The sequence below is a fragment of the Choloepus didactylus genome, chromosome 17 (genome assembly GCF_015220235.1).
Source record: "Choloepus didactylus isolate mChoDid1 chromosome 17, mChoDid1.pri, whole genome shotgun sequence".
NCBI classification, from domain to species: domain Eukaryota; kingdom Metazoa; phylum Chordata; class Mammalia; order Pilosa; family Megalonychidae; genus Choloepus; species Choloepus didactylus.
This window is the reverse complement of record NC_051323.1, coordinates 12,054,089-12,070,908: the sequence shown is the minus strand read 5'-3', so window position 1 is coordinate 12,070,908 and position 16,820 is coordinate 12,054,089. Positions and strand designations below refer to the sequence as shown.

Below are 16,820 nucleotides of genomic sequence, written 5' to 3'. Positions count from 1 at the left end.
TATGTCAAGTGCCTGAAACATCATCATCGTAGCTTTTGCTGTACAGTAGAATTTACCGTGAAGGGGATTTCTGGTGGAGCCCATTCAAGGGGACCCGAGATTTGAAATGATGTCTAAAAAGGTCATTTCCAGCCCGGTTCTGGGGCCCTCACCACAGCAGAGCTGAAGTCCACAATTCCATAGCCCTATATAAGTAATACACGAAGTGATATCCAGGGCCATGGACTTCTGAAGACAATGGGGTTTTATGTGGTTTGTTATATTGCAAAAGAAATACATGTTCATTGTATAGGATAAAAACAAAGAGAGAAGATTAATCATTACTCATGATTTCATTCCCCTATGATAATCGTTGTCAATTATTTTGTGTATATCTTCAATGTTTTTAAGCTTATGTGAATGGTATATTTATACACACACATATGCCTTAATTTTTTAAAAAAATGGACTCATATTGTAAATGCTGTTTTGTACTCTATTTTCTTAATTTAATATAATGTGAATATGTGACCATAACAATAAAATTCTCTAACCTTACGTTTACTGACTGTGTAGCATTTTTTTTTATATTAATAGCTAACAATTCTTTTAGAAGCTGTTCATTTTGAGTGTACTTGTATAGAAGAAAGTTGGGAAACATAAGTCTGGAAGACTCTTGCTTATGATGTGGAAGTTCTTAACTGACCCCAAAGCCTAAGTGAGAGAGCAGGGAGAACATAGATCTACAGTTTATATGGTTTACAGGTTCTCTGAAAACTTTTCTGCATTCAGAATTTTGTATGTAAAGAAAGGTTAAATATTTCTGAGGTTCTACTTAAAATCCTCTTATGCCTATTTTTCCGTATTTTAACCATTCATGTATGAATTCAATTTCCATTTATTAAACTCTGTCTAAGATGGCTATATGCGGTACTACTGAAAGGGTCCCAGAACAAGTGGACGAGTTCAAGAATTGATCTAGGGTACCAGAGAAAACACTGAGAGCATTTGACGGGAAGTGTCATCTGAAAGATAACTTTGTGATAGGAATTGTTACACTACCAAATTTCTTCCAAATCAGAGGGTGGGAGGGAGACCACGTTGTCGTTAGCACTTAAGAATATAGCCAAGTGTTGATTAAATATAATATTTGATACAGGTATTAGCTAGGCATGTTCATTACTCCTTTATGTTATTATGTAGAAGAGGGGTTAGGTGGGCTAAATATCCGTTTCTCTAATTAAAGGTTTAGCTTAATGTACAATAGAAAGCAACGTTAAAAATGCTTGAGGGACCCATGACACCCACTATAGTGACCCAGTCTTGCCTGTGCTTCCCCTTAAGGACCTCCATTTTAATGGGAAATTATGAATTGCCTTAATGGGGTTGGTACCTTCATTCGAGGGTGAGATTCCTAATATCCTAAATTTGGTAGCTGTGATAAAAATTTCCTTGCTTGTTTCCTCTCTGCATCTTTTCTTCTCCCCTTTCTGTTCTTGGCCTACAAATATGTTCATTTCTATTAATTTGGAGGTTCAAATTCATCGGTGCCATTAGGCTTTTTGTATAAAAAACCTTGCTTCTACAGAAAAAAAACAGTTAAAAATGTATTTTTCGTTGATATTTCTTGCTCAGACATCAAAAGAGCATGATTAGGTTGCCAACTCTTTCTCCAAAGTCTAAAACTTTCTTTTGGATCTGCTCTTCTGTAGGAAAGGTAGTTCGATTAGGAGGCCTTTTGGATGATTGCTTTCATTTTCTGTCCATGAATTATGGATTTGCAAGCTCATTTGCTTGCATTTCCAGGTAGTTGTCAGTGTGACTGATATTTTTCTTACCTTTCTTCTTAAATATTATTATTACTGCTACTACAATTACTATTATCATCAGTATTTGTTCTAGTTTGCCAATGCTGCCAGGATGCAAAATACCAGAAATGGATTGGATCTTATAAAGGAGGTTTATTTGGTTACACAGTTACAGTCTTAAGGCCATAAAGTGTCCAAGGTAACACATCAGCAATCAGGTACCTTCACCAGAGGATGGCCAATGGTGTCCGGAAAGCCTCTGTTAGCTGGGAAGGCATGTGGCTGGTGTCTGCTCTGCAGTTCTGGTTTCAAAATGGCTTTCTCCTAGGACGCTCCTCTCTAGGCTTCAGCTTCTCTCCAAAATGTCACTTTCAGTTGCTCTTGGGGCGTTTGTCCTCTCTTAGTTTCTCTGGAGCAGAAGTCTACTTTCAAAGGCTGTCTCCAAAATGTCTCTGTAAACTCCAGTTCCCTCTCTCAGCTCCTGTGCATTCTTCCAAGTGTCCCTCTTGGCTGTAGCAAGCTCATTCCTTCTGTCTGAGCTTATACAGTGCTCTAGTAAACTAATCAAGGCCTATGCTGAATGGGCGGGGCCACACCTCCATGGAAATTATCCAGTCAGAGTTATCACCTACAGTTGGGTGGGTTGCATCTCCATGGAAACAATCAAAGAATTACAATCTAATCAATACTAATACGTCTGCCCACACAAGATTGCATCAAAGATAACAGCATTTTTGGGGACATAATACATCCAAACCAGCACACTATTGTATTCTTTCCTAGTGGTGTTCAAGTGTTTACTCTAATGGGATCTCAGAAAACCACTGGAGTGCATAGATGGACATGGTGGGTAGTTCTGGCCCAGGCACAGATGGCAGGAGAATGCTTGACCAGGTAGGCAGGGCCTACTCCGTGGGAGAGTATGAGGGTGACAGTGTTGTTAGGCTTTTTGTGCTGAGACCTAGTGTCCCACAGAGTCCGTGTGCATTGGCTCTGAGAGGCCTCAGGGAAAGACCCTGGTGGCCGGTTGTTGGATTTTGGGTGATATGAACACAGCACCCACTGTAGCTGTGGAGTGCAGGTGTAGGTCACAGCTAGAGCTTGTGGGAACATGGCAGGTGGGGGCTATTATAAAGGGATTCAGGGGCCTTTATAAAGTAAGCACACCATATGTTTATTTGCTATTATTTGCCATGACTTACTCTCAGTATCCTGGGATGGATGGGTTAAATAGATGGGTATCCTTGAGATCATCAAGGTCAACTCTAAATGCAGCCTCACACACCATCTCCTTGGCCCTTCCTCCATAAATCCCTCCTTTCTTCATGAATCTGAATAGTTTAGCTGAGGTTACTGACCTCTGCTTTGTGGTCATCAATACTTGGGTTCAAAACCCAGCTTTATAACTCACACATGACATAACCTTAGTCAAGACAAAGAGACTCCCAAGCCTCGACTTTCTCACCTGTGAAATGGAGATAACAGAATCCACCTTACCAGGGTGCTTGGTGATGAAATGAGATGATGGCAGTTGGAAAGTTCAACATCAAAGAATACTCATATTTGCTTCTTTGTTCTTTCCCATGTTGTTATTTGCCTTTTCGGTTTGCTATTGAACAAGTCCAGGAAACAAATTAATGAGAGCCCTTATAAAATGAGCTGGTTTTTAGAGACCTGGGGGGACATGCCTGAACTGGCAGTCCTGGAAAATCAGAAAGGTGAACGATAGGAGGACCAGGCCTCTGAGCTCTTAGATATGGGGTGCAGGGCAGCATGTCTGGGTTCAGAGATGAGGTGCTTTCCTTGAGCTTGCCTCTCAGGCTTCTGAGAGAGAAAGGCTTGGGTTCTCCCTTGACTGTTGGTTCCCCCCTGTAGTTCCTGTGGATCTGGGTATCCTGATAGGGGAGGAAATTGTAGGCGTGTAAGCCTAGGAAAAGCTCCTCATACATTGTGTTCAGATGGCCCTGTCCTTATTGTTCTAAATTGTGACTCACTAGATCTTGGGTCTTAGGTCTAAGATTTGAGTTGGTGGCTAGAGGTCAGAAGAAGCTGCTAGTGCTTTCACAGAAGCTAGATTTGCTCTGAAGGGCTCAGAGTGGTCACCTAGGGTATGGGCTTTAGAAGCTTGATGAAATACCCTGGCAGGCTGAGGACCCAGCCTGGCTGAACTTAGATCTGAAGTATCTGCATAGGAGATTTCTTTCTAGTGTGAGCTCCTTAAAGTTAGCTGGGATCTAGCAACAAACATATTACCTAGTGCTGACATATAGCCCATTCACAAAGGTGAAGCTCACTGCATGGCAGTCACTTGAGCAGAAATTTGGGGGAAAACAGTTAGTCCTTGTCATCAAAATGAGGCTTCCTGTCTTAGTTTTATAATAAATTGTATGAAAAATGAAGGTCTCAGCAACTTTGGGGTTTCACTGTTGACTTGTCTATGAAGGAAACACAGTGTTGAGCAGCTCTCTCTCTCCCAGCCCTTCCATCCCATCCTCCCTCCCATCCCTTACTCCCTCCTTCACTCCCTCCCTTTCTTCCTTCCACTAACTGTGTTTCTTGTGCACTTTTTAATCAATGCATGGACAAATGCACAGGAATGCAAGGAGATTGTTCAGATGCAAGAAATGACAAGAAAACAATAAACAAGACATGAGTCTTAAGATTTGTCATGGCCTGGACTTGGCTTTTAAATGGTGCACATGTGCAAAGGACAGGACACAGAGGCTGGTGGCCCAGCTGGTGGGTGGCCAGTCAGATGAAGGACTGCAGTAGAAAGCTTGGATTCCCAGATGGGGACACCATTAGGGAAGGATTGAAGAAAGTGAAACTTCTGTACAGAGAGAAACAACAGAAATATGTGCTGTCTTGGCCTTTAAAGAAGAGGCAAAAAAAAAACAAAAACAAAAAAACAAAAAAACAAAACCCACCCCCACCCCCCTGAGAATTTCTGTCCACAAACCCACAATCACTCAGGTTTGCAACCAGAATCTGTATTCCAGCATGGCCTAAGGTTTATCTAAAATGTCATTTAAAGGTGTTCTGACTGATGGGTTGCTAGGTGCCTTGCAGAATCAAGTAACGATCCTCTCTGGAGGACAATACCTCAAACCCAGATCGCAAAGTAATTTCCAAAGATAAAGTTGCAAAAACAGAAGTTGATATTCCAGAATCAATAAAAGCAAATGAAACAAGCCATCATCAGTGGGAATTGGCAAAAGCAACAAATTATAGAATCAGATCCACAAATGTTGCAGCTACTGCAGTTATTAGATACAGACTATGAATTCACTTAAAGAAAAAATTGAGGAGAGCATTGGAAAAGAAATGAAGTATCAAGAGCCTGTCAGAATTAACTGGGCGCACTTGGAAAGCAGGACTGGCTGTCATGGTGACTGAGGGATCTGGACTTCCCTTTAAGGGGTGGGACAAAGGTCTTTAGCTGCCACAAGCCTGGGCTAATGGGGATGAAGAGGAAATGGTGACTGAGAGTTGTCTGGCTTTTGCTTTTCAGGATTGCACTACTGGTAGCCAAGCCACGGTTGTCTATTGGTGATATGCTAGAAGGCCTAGTTTATGGGGTGCAATTCAGGGGCCTGTGGCCCTGATGATAGCACCCCTATCATTTAGACAGCATATAGACTATTTTTAGTTTCCCCACATTTTAGGCAGCCACCTCTCTTTGTAAGGCAGCCACCTTTGTCACACAGAGAACCTCAACTCCCTTTATTCGAGGCTTGTACCACTTCGGTGCTTAGCAACAACTTGATGAGATGTCAGTCATTTATCTGTGGTAGACTTCTATAAGGAACTCTTCTTGGTGACAGAAAGAAAACAATCTATCAGAGGAAACAGGAGATGGAAATAAAAAAATCTATCCCGACAGCAAAATTAAGCTCCCTGTTTAGAATTCTAGCCAACTTCTCTCCTTATAAAACAAACACCCTCACTGAGTCCTTGAAAATTGGTTCTGAATCATACAAAGCTAATCAGTATGATGAGAAGGAGCAAGTAACATTCAGGAGACAGAAAAGAGCTGTCTTTGACTTAGCTGGTGAGCAGTGATTGCTGACAGAGTTGGATTTTGCCACCCTAGTTAAGGTGGTCCAGACAGCACCATCCATCCGTCCATCTCCTCAGAAGATCATTTCTCGTGTTTGAAGGAAGATCCCACAGAGACTGTCAGAGAGAACGGTAGGCAGCAATCCACCATCAAACTGACGACCCTGGGCAGTTCTTTCCTACACAGTTTCCAAAGGATGTGGGAAGCCCAGAACTTTGGGTTTCTTGCTCAGGAATGGGGCGTTCCAAAGATAAGCTCACCAACTCTCCTTCTTGGGTCTGGCGCTGCCTGTCCCCCTCCTGAACTGGGCTCCCCTTTATTCATTTAGGAAACGGTTACACTCTAGGAACTGAATGTAGCATTATTAGTGGATCCTATCCGAGACTCCAACACACCAGGCTTGTTGTGCAGCTTCAGTGACTTCAGTGACTTCAGTGAAGTTTCCTAAACTTCTCATGGATGGCTTCTTTGCCCTCAGGTTTCAGCTCAGATGTGTTGCACTTAATCACATCACCATATTTGTCTCTTTCAAATATGCATCTGCCACACATCTTCTCTTTGTTTTTGTTTTTGTCTGCTCCTCTGTGGGAATATCAGAACCCAAGAACACCAACATTGATTTGGTCACATCTCCAGGACCTAGGTCATGCCTGGCATATTTATTTATCTAAATAAATATTTTTGGGATGAATAAATGAATTCCCTTGCATCCCCTGTAGTAACAGCAACAAGAATGACAAACACGTGGCAACAGTAGCAGCAATGCAAACCATAAATTTTGTGTCCATTGAACTCCATATCATGGAACAAAATGGTTCATCTCTTTTCTGTGTTTTGCTATCTTGATAAAACCAAGGAAATTAGCTAGGATTAACTGCACTTGGTTCTTTCATGCCTCCCTTTGCAGAGCCCAGTCCTTTCCTTATAGGTAAAGCTTGGTGTAAGGCCATAGCAGAGGTCCATGCGATTTTTTTCCAGAAAGACTGGAAATGGCTTAATGGAGACAAAAATGATACTGAGCTTCTCATTTGCCTGCTTTTTAGTTTAAAGAGTTCCACCAACCAGCATCACTTTTAGTTCTGCCATTTTAAGTGTTTCCTACAGAGTAGCCTGTCTGGACATGAGTTCCTGGGTGGTGTGTGTGTGAGGGGCTGGGGGAACTAGGCCATTTTTAGTTCTTGTAGCATTCTTCTGCTTTGACTGGGAACTTGGGAAATTTCTCAACTCATCACTCCCTAAAAGGCACAAAAGAGCTTTTAAAATGAACCGAAAGAAATCAATGGGAAAAAATGGTCATAATTCAGCTGCTTGAAATTTATGCACTCTGTTTTCAGACTAAATATCACAGTCTCTGGTAGAAGGGGCTTAGCAAGTACATCAAGTGATTCTTCTGAACGGGTAAGTGAGGGAAACCCTGATGTAATAAGTCAGTGGATCAAATCAAGAGTAGATTTAATACAGCATGGGTTTAAAATGGGTTTTCTTTTGGTGAATGAAGATAAATACTTTTGTTAAGAACCCATCAAGTGAAATATCTTCTAGGAAGTCTTATTGAGCGGTGTGTTACTCAGCTCAGGACACTCAGGATTTGAAGGAGAGTTGTGTCGCTGGATGGCTAATCTCCTCTCTGAATAATTTAGCAAAAGACAAGCACATCTGAGCCAGCAATTTGCCTGGTGAGATTTAATTGAAGAGTAGCTGTTTTTTTGTCCAAAGCTTCTAACTCTCCACCCTCACCTTCTTTAAAAACATCTCTTCCAGGGCAATGGGGAGTTAAGAAATGAGTGTAGGGTTTCTGTTTGGGGTGAAGGGAAATTTCTAGGAATGGATGATGGGAAGGTGATGGCATTGCAACATACTAAATGTGATTAATCCCACTAATGGAATGCTAGGGAGGGGTTGGAATGGGAAGATTTAGGCTGTATATATGTTTCCACAATTGAAAAAAAAAAAAAAGACAGTCTAACTAGATAATGACAATTAAATGCCAAGGATGATCCTGGATGGGATTTGAGGATGGAGGAGAGGAGGCTCAAAGGGACACAGTTGGGACATAAGAAGAAAAAAAGAAATACAGAATGTAAGCTTTGTACCAGTGTTGAATTTCTTGAACTTCTTAGCTACACTTAATGGGACTGCATAGAAGAATGTTCTTGTTCATGGGAAATGTATATGTGAATTATATTGTTTGTTCAAGGATGTGTGCAGCTAGCTCTCATATGTTCAGAAGACAGAGCAATAGATGATGGATGATAGACAGGGAGGGAAAGAAAGAAATGGTGTGTGACAGGATGTTAAAGCTGGTGGATCAGGGTGTCGGGGGAAGGGGGTTGGGGTATGCTGGAGTTCTGTGTATGAGGTTTGTATTGTTTTTGCAACTGTTCCTGTAAGTTTGAATTTAATTCAAAATAAAATAAAAACAAAGAACAAAAAACAAGCAAACAAAAAAAACACCTCTTCCTACACATCTACTCCCCCGTTTATAAAAATACAGTTTATCATCCTTGGATGGACTCTTCTAGCAATAAATGCCAACATTAAAAATCCAGCCTCATGGAAGATTATTCAAAATCCTCTTTCTTAACAGCTTAATTGCTGACTGTGGTTTGGTTTGGCTGCAGCTGAGAGGTTTATAGCATCAGCCCGAGGCTTTGCCTTTGCAAGTTCATCAAGTTCATACCTTTGAACTTCGGATCTTTTTTCTTTTTTTTTTTCTTTTTTTTTTTTTTTTTTTTTTTGGTATCTATTTTAGGGAACTGTTTCCAAGGGAGCAAAAGTTTGCCTGAGTGACCTAGAGATTCTTAAATCTGCCTGCATGTCAGAGCCACCTGATGAGATTTTGAAAAAAACACCAATTCCAGGGCTTTACCTGAGTCAAAATACAACAGCCTCTCCAGGAATGGGACCTGGGAATCTGTATTTCTGTACAGTAGATGCCTGCAGCACAGCATGGGCCTTGGACTAGGCATTAGAGAACCACCTGATACAATCAACACCATTAGATTTAGAGAAAGTTATAATTTTCCTTTCTCAGTTTTGTAGCTCATATTTTCAAAGTGTTGTTTTTTCTTTTCTCTTCACTCTTTAAATCATCCTTCTATACCCTCTGCCACGGACTCAGTGGAGATGTTTGCAGACACACATGTCCCTTCTCTTTTCCATCTGAAGTGACTTAAGAAGACACCACTGGCCTCTTTATTATTTGTTCTGTTTTACACTTTGGTTTTAGGAGGAATCGGTTAAGTGGCCTGTAGTCCAGTGGCTAATTTCACACTTTTAAACCCCACAAATGCATATCCTTGGGAAAGATGCATCTCTCTGTTATCTATGAGATGCTTACGGATAAGTTCTCTGAACTTCATCTTATTTTGGACATTGCCTCTTTTCTCACGATTGACAGAATTTTATGCTTATTTTCTCTTCAATTTTCCCCAAGTGCACATCTCTTTCTTACTCTTATGTTATTAGTTCTCCCAGTATTCTTGAAGGATCACAATCTATTTTCCCATTTTCTGATTTCAAGATATTTTGATGAATTGAGGGGCAGGCTATCTGGGGAAAAACAAAACAAAACAAAAACAAAACAAAACAAAAAAATGGTAAAGATATTCCCAAGGTCACAGAGTTAGTTAAAACTGAACTCATGTCTTCTGACCCCTCCATCACCACTCTTTGGCTCTTTCCCTTGCTTTGTGTTTTATGTTTTAACAAACCTACACATAACACATGGATTCTTGATATTCTTGTTTTTCCATTTAAAGCTTTCCCCCATGCTTTGTACATCTTTTTCCTAATGTTTCTTTTGCTCTCTCGGGGTTAGTTAAATCTCTCTTCCCAGTGCATCTCAGAGATGGTAGCACCACCCTGTCAAATCCCGAAATAGAAGGTAGACAAACGTAGCATCGTGAGCCAGCAATCAGAATTCTCACAGTCCCAAAGAAGAGCCTGTAGGGTATTAGCAGAGCAGACAACTAAATGTGTGATTTTTTTTTTTTCAACAGTGCAATCTCTTGTGCTTCAGTCTCTCAGTGGAGGCTGTGAATCTCGTAGGAGACCACAGTAGCGGCAATTTCAAGAACAGAAAGCCCTGGTATATAAATGCTTCTGTAATTCCCCAAATATTCAGTCCAGTGTCTCTACTCTTGACTAGTCTGGTCAGTCCAAAGACCCACCTTGCATCCTTTTCTGAAAATAAACCCTATTTGCCTGCGGCTTGAAGTAGGAGAGAACATCTGGGAGTTAACTGCTTTTTAAATGGAACTCCAGCCAGTCGTCTCATTTTTTACCTCACCTTTCTCCTCCTTTCTTCCAGAAGAAGCTGATACCCAGAATTCCTGCATCTTTGAGGGTTTTACTGTGTAAATAGGATTGGTTTAGGATCCAGTTCTCTTGGACCTGCTAAACACATTAGCACACCTCCATCTGCTCTCAGCTTCAACAATCTCACTGCTGTTTTCTTCTATTGTCATTGTTCCCAAGGATTGATGGTTTTAAAAGAAAATTGCTTTCTGGTCATTTTAATGGGGTTTCAGAAAAGAGCAGTGATAAATGTGTGTGTTAAATCTGCCATCGTTAACAAGGCATTACATTTTTTTTAAACAGGAGTACAGGTTCCTTCCGTCCCCTTGTCCAGGGTCCAAGTTGTTTTCATGGTCACTGACCTAGTTGATGAATGGAGTGAAGCTGATCAAAGCACATTTTTAGAGTGAGCTGAGAGTTTGGGATAAAACTGGAGGTGAGACCAAAGGAATGAGGTTTAGGCTGGGGAGTCTATTTGATCTTGGCTCAAGAGTGTCCATACCTTTTCTAATAATAGCATTATAAATGCTGGCTCTCATTTAGACCTCAAAGGAAGTGTGGCCTTGTCTTCGTTGTTTATGCAGTGAAGACAAAGATATTCAGAGTCTTTGATTTAAGTCTACTTAATGTTATTGTCAACTCAGTTACTGACTGATAATAGTTTCATAAACAATACCATGATAGTTTTACAAATGATTCTTAGCACTGGGTTAAAAGAGAATTGAGCTGGATGTTATTACCTCAACCAGTCATCTTCTTTGCACTGCATAGATTTTAAGTGCCTCTGCCAACATACTTAGAGCAAAAACCTTTATTCATTGAGATTTCCTTATAAATGGAGATTTGACAGAAATGTCTTTGTTCTCCAAAGGTTACTTTATAAATTAAGTGTATTTGTTGTATCATGGGCCTTTTCACCTCTGTGGCTTTTATTATTATTAGTAGTAGTAGTAGTAGTATCTGCACAGAAATTTATTTGAATTCAAAATAAATGGTTTTATTTAGAATAATGTAATAATCATCTAAAGTAACTATCATGGTTGGCTCTGGAACAGGTCTAAAGATGTCATTCCTTTAAAATCCAAAACTATGTAGCTAAGAATGTGCAAGGAAACAAAAATATAACAAAAAAAAGTTTGCTGAGCATTGAGAGTTGTAACAAGAGGGACGCATACTAGGATACTGTAACCTAGTCCAAATTATAAAGCAGGTAGCAACAAGCTTAGTTACTTTATCTACTCTCTGGAAAATAAGTCAGCAACCTCAGTAACATAAGACTATCACCATTTTGATAACAGCTCAAGCTTCCTGAAGGAGGCAGAAAATAGTTCACTACACTTCCTTACTCTAATTTCTCTCCTCACATCAATTTCCTTTCTTTCATCAAAGATGGGGTTCATCTGGTTGAAAAAGTATTTGGTTTTATTTGTAAGGTAGAGTAAATAAAATGCTGATTAAAGTATTATTCAATGATTTAGTTGAATGTGCTAAAAAGGTCAATCAACCGCTTAGTGGCTTGCAGAGAAAAAAATCAGTTAACATGTGTTTGCTACATATAATAAAAGAATAAGCATTTAAAAAGGGTAAAAAAAAAAAAAATCCTAGGGTTTACTGTTACCTAGACAATCAAAAGCAGCCTGGTGACCTTTAAGTAAACCCATTTACTTCTGGAGTAAGCTATAAGGAGGCTCCAAGATAAGAGTTTGGTTTCCAGCAGCATCTACAGCTGAAGGGCAAACGCAGAAGGTCTCCTCCTCTCATAAAAACTAGAACACAGATGAGAAGTCTTTCTTGAGTAGCCTTCTGCATACATTATCCCATAGCCCTGATGGGCCAGACTGCTCAGAAGGATTGGGCTCTTTGTGTTGGTAGCAGAGTCTTGTGCTAATACCAGATTCTTGGCCATGAGTGTGGTTCCAAATCCACCTGGATAGTTATTAGCCAAGGGAACTCCATCCATCACCCTGGGTACAGGATTGAAAGTGTTGCTTGACCAACACCATCCTGAGCTCATGTTTAGGATTTTAGCCAATAGTTTTGGTTCAAGCCATAGCCTGATTCCAAGATTCCTAACTTCAGCAGTTCCAGTCATACTGATATTGAACAGCATGTTGTTGCAGGTCTTTGAAGCCTGCCAACTTCCAAATTCCAACACCAACTTCCAACACCTCCATGATACACCACACTGGAGCTCATGCACTCCCTCCACAAAGATGAGGTTCCCAGATTGAGCAGCTCCTACACCACCAGATAAAGGGACATCTGGGAAAACTGCTCCCATTTTCTCAACTTCTTCGGCTAATTCTTTTGAAATGGTGGGATCGATTGTACCGGAATCTGTTAATAATGAGCCTTTCTTCACTTTCTTTAGAATACCACTTGTTCCAGAATAAACTTCCATTGCACTGATAGTTGTGGGCAGCCTTGTAATAATTCTGTCAGCTTTTGCAGCCACATCTGCTGGGAAAGACACTGCGTTTTCACCTTTGCACGCATCAGGGAACACATCATAAATAACGAGCGGATAGCCATGTTTCATGAGACTTTTGACTTTGGACTCCCCAAGTTGGCCAGTCCAATGAATCCAGCTGGATTTTAGAAGTCATTGACCTAGAACACACCTCTGCTGGCAGCTCCAGTGCTGGAAGCTGGAAACGACTCAAAGGAAGAAGATCCCAAGCTGTCCCTGCCTCCTGTGATGTTATTTTATACATGATTCCAGCACATACATTTTTATATCCCGAGATTCTTTCTTTGCCTAATCGCCTGATGATTCAATTTGTAAACAGCCACACTGATACTTTTATCAAGTGATATTGTTATCAACCGCAACAACAATAACAACAACTACACACAGCTCCTAAAGACGGTAGAAAGAGCAAAAGACATGTAAAGTATAATATTAGGGAAGTTCTTGTGATATATACCTAATATATTCTAATCATTGCATTGGCCTTTACATTTATTTCAATTAAATGCAAAATAAGTGCATTTACCAATTCTCACTAAACCAAAGATTATGTAATAACAGACCGCATATAGTTTGGCATATAATTTAAAGGGGAAGGAAGAAAATACAAACTGTTAATTAGTTTTTAGACTGTGCTTCCTGAGCTGCCTCTGCACCTCCAGCGGTGGGCCAGGGGGAGACAGGAGTGAAAGTGACTCTTGTTTTCCTCTACAGCCACCTCCCACATACCCACTTCACCCTGAGCAGCCCTGAAATTAATTGAATGAAATATTTGGTTTTCAAGTAGAATTTCATTGGGGAAAAGAAGAAAAAAAAGATCCTGTTGGTATGACAGATTCTGGAAATTAATGATGTATTTTATTCATACCCCTAAAGCATTTTGTCTGAAATAGCTAGATAATTGACATGAAAGAGATTGTGAGATATGCATTATTTAGGAATCAGAGCAATCTGTGATTTTATGCAGGGATATGAAGATTATGAGAAAATAGAGAAGCCCAGCTCTTTGCAGGTTAGCAGACGAGTCACGAAATACTGAGGTGAATGCAGACTCGGAGCCTCCTGGGAATTTGCATCACTCTTCTGGCTATAGGTTTATACTAGTTGTGTAAAGAGCTCCCAAAACTAGTGAAAACGGGTGCGTACTACCTCCAGTCTCTTAGCCATCCCTGGTCAGATCTGCCTTTCCATGGGGCTCCCAGCTTCACTCATTCCTCCCTTACTCACTGCGATGCCCTTTAAACCGAGAATAATATTCTGATGACAAAGTCTGAAACTAAAACTCTGTGCACTCGCCCTTTTCACCAATTCCTTTAGAAATTGACATGTGTTTTAGTTTTTACCATAATATAAATTTAATATTTTTCATCAGAAATAAGTGAGAATGCTCTAAACCATCTCTATAAGCATTTCATTTATTTTCTTTAGAATGTAACATGTTTTTCCCTGAGAGCTACAGATGGCTCGAAGGCCTTTTCCTACCCCACACTAATCAATTCAGTTTAGCAAAACTAACACTTACTTATTGGTTGTGTAAATCCAAGTCTTTATTTTTTAACACCTCGAAAAGGAAATTACATTTGATAATTTGAGGATTATGTGTTTAACACATAAAATGATTACAGTAACAGAATATTTGCTGTAGAGCTCCTCAATGGCAAGGACAATAAAAATTTTGTTCCTTTAAAAATATAATTTAGTGTTGAATACTAAAACTGGAAAAAATATTAAGAATTTATTGAGTATTTTGTTTGGGGAGTTTTTGTAGGGTGCAAGGATATAGAATGATTTTATAGCACTTAAATGTTATAAGATTAAGTCTTTCCCTTATCACAATGAAAAATAAGTAGCAAGATAGAAATAGATAGTTATGATTCATGTTTAAGAGAGACAGAGCTGGGTTGAAGTAGGGAATTATTCATAGCAGAAGTAGCACTTGATGTGTTTGGAAGGTATAAAGGAATAAGAAAAGTAAAAGATGGAGAGGGACGTTAGGTGGGAGGACTGACATAAGGTAAAACTCATTATGGGAAAGTGCAGGGTACATGATGAGTAGGTTGGCTTGATTAGCAAAAAGGATTCAGTTTAGATAGAGGAACAAATGAGTTTGCATAGGAAGGTTGAGATTAGATTATTGAGAGTTAGAATTGCAGATAAGAGACATATTTTATTTTGTTAGGCGATCAGAGGTTTATCGAATGCTGTTTTCTTTTGTTTTATTTCTAACATGGGGTGATATTGGGTAGCCTCTGCAGGGTTTGGGAGTAGCCACTCCCAACTGCAGTGGGTAGTTGTAGAGAGTGCCCCCTGGAGACTGGAGACATGTAAGTAGATTGTTAGGAGAGTGCAGACAGAAGATGATCAAATGTTGAAGTAGGAAGAAGGCAGTGAGGATGGAAAACTAAATAAATAAATAAACAAAAAATGGATTCAAGGAGAAGGACTTGAAGTAGTTTGATCATTGATTTTTTTAAGGAAAGGATAAAGAGAAGAGACCAGAAATGTTGCTTTTATGCTTCCATGAGGTATATTTATTCATTATTTTTTGGATTAACAGGTCCAGATTTGAGGATGATCAGATTCATCGATGCTGTAATTTTTTAAAAAAAGCATTTAGCGATGTTTAAAGGCCTGCCGCAGGTTGGTTTTGTTCATATAATATTTGTCTTCAGCTCCTGCTTATTATATCCACATGATAGACCGCTAGTGCCCTTGCTTTAACATTCATGGCTGCCCAGAGTTCCTGGCATGGAGTGTGTTTCAGTCCTGGCTGAGGCTTGGGGTTGGAACTCACATGCTAGAGCCTCAGAGAAGGCGGATCTCGTGACCAGTGACCCACTGCACATGCCTAGCAGACTCCCCACTGTCACCCTCTTCTGTGGGCATTCTCTGCTCAGTCTGCAGCACCTAGTAACTTTCAACATTATGAGTCATATAAAGAGAGAAACATTGTTTATTTGTAGGGGGGAAATGGCCTTAAAACAAGATGCTTATGTTTGTCTTGGTTATATTGAATCTGAAAGGGTTATCTAACTTTCTCAGATGTACTTTAATTGTACATCTCAGATCAGGTGTTGGAGGATTGTGACTGTGGGATTTTAGGACACACCCCTCCAGAAACTCAAGGATCTTCTTTAAGGGTAATCTGTTATCTGGGATCCTTCCTTAGACAGTTTTCTGCCCTGTGACAGCTGTGGTTATAACTGCCATGCAGTCTGCTAACTTAAACAAGGTGGTATTACTTTTAGTCAACGGTGTTCAAATATTTATTTGGTGCTCATTATTAAACACTCTTCTAGACAGCAAGGGGAAAATAAAGATGAATAAATGAGCCACTAATGGGATATTCAAGGAAATTATACATGTAGGGTCCAGCATTCTACTCCATTAATCATTATTGATTTCAGATAACTACATTTTGAACATTGTACATATTCATAACATGGTGGGGAACAAAGTATTTTGCAGGTTAAGATGAATCTGATTCAGATGAAACTTGATCCATTGTTGTGCAAGACAGAGACTGTTACCTACCAAGGATAAACGGATGTGTCTGCCCAATTTCCAATCAGTCTGCACTTAATTTGATTCAGCACAGATGACACAGGTGAGAGAGATGGATTCCACAAAGCAGCTTCATGTACGTGCAGGCTTAATTGATAAAGTCAACTCTTCTCAGTCTGGTTTCGAATCTCATTGTAAAATGTAATTTTCCTCTCATTATATTATTAGGTGATATTGTGTGACTGGTGCTGAAAAAAAATGGCAGCAACTAACATAATCCTTGGGGCATAGATTGTCTTTTTCATAATAATAACACAATTGTTGAACACATTATTAAAGGGATGGCTTGTGAGTTAATGGATAAAGAATTTGTAATCACTACAACCCTACGTGGATTTGCTAAATACAATCCATATAAAGGTAAATTCATTTCTTTCTTTGACAGGGAGATGTGATAGATGTTGGGGTTTCAGCAGAGCGTTTAAAATATTTTTAATGGTCTTTCTGGGCAGCTCTAGGGGAATGGTGGTGGATTTGAAATTGATTAAATCACTGTATCCAAAGTAGCTAGTAAATTGATTCCAGTAGAAGATTTCTAGTAGTGAACTTCAGAAAGTTACCAAAATGGTAGAGACTCAAAGTAATGAGACTTGAGGAACTGGTAGCTTTTCAATTAGGAAAGAGTAGGGAAAAGCTAGCT

General features: G+C 39.8%; 1 protein-coding gene and 1 pseudogene across 2 annotated transcripts in view; one reads left to right on the top strand and one right to left on the bottom strand.

The window, feature by feature from the left end:
• Positions 1 to 16,820, top strand: part of CTNNA2 (catenin alpha 2) — a 1,138,501-nt gene that overhangs the window by 405,645 nt on the left and 716,036 nt on the right. The window lies entirely within an intron of this gene.
• Positions 11,808 to 12,860, bottom strand: LOC119512737 (annotated as a pseudogene).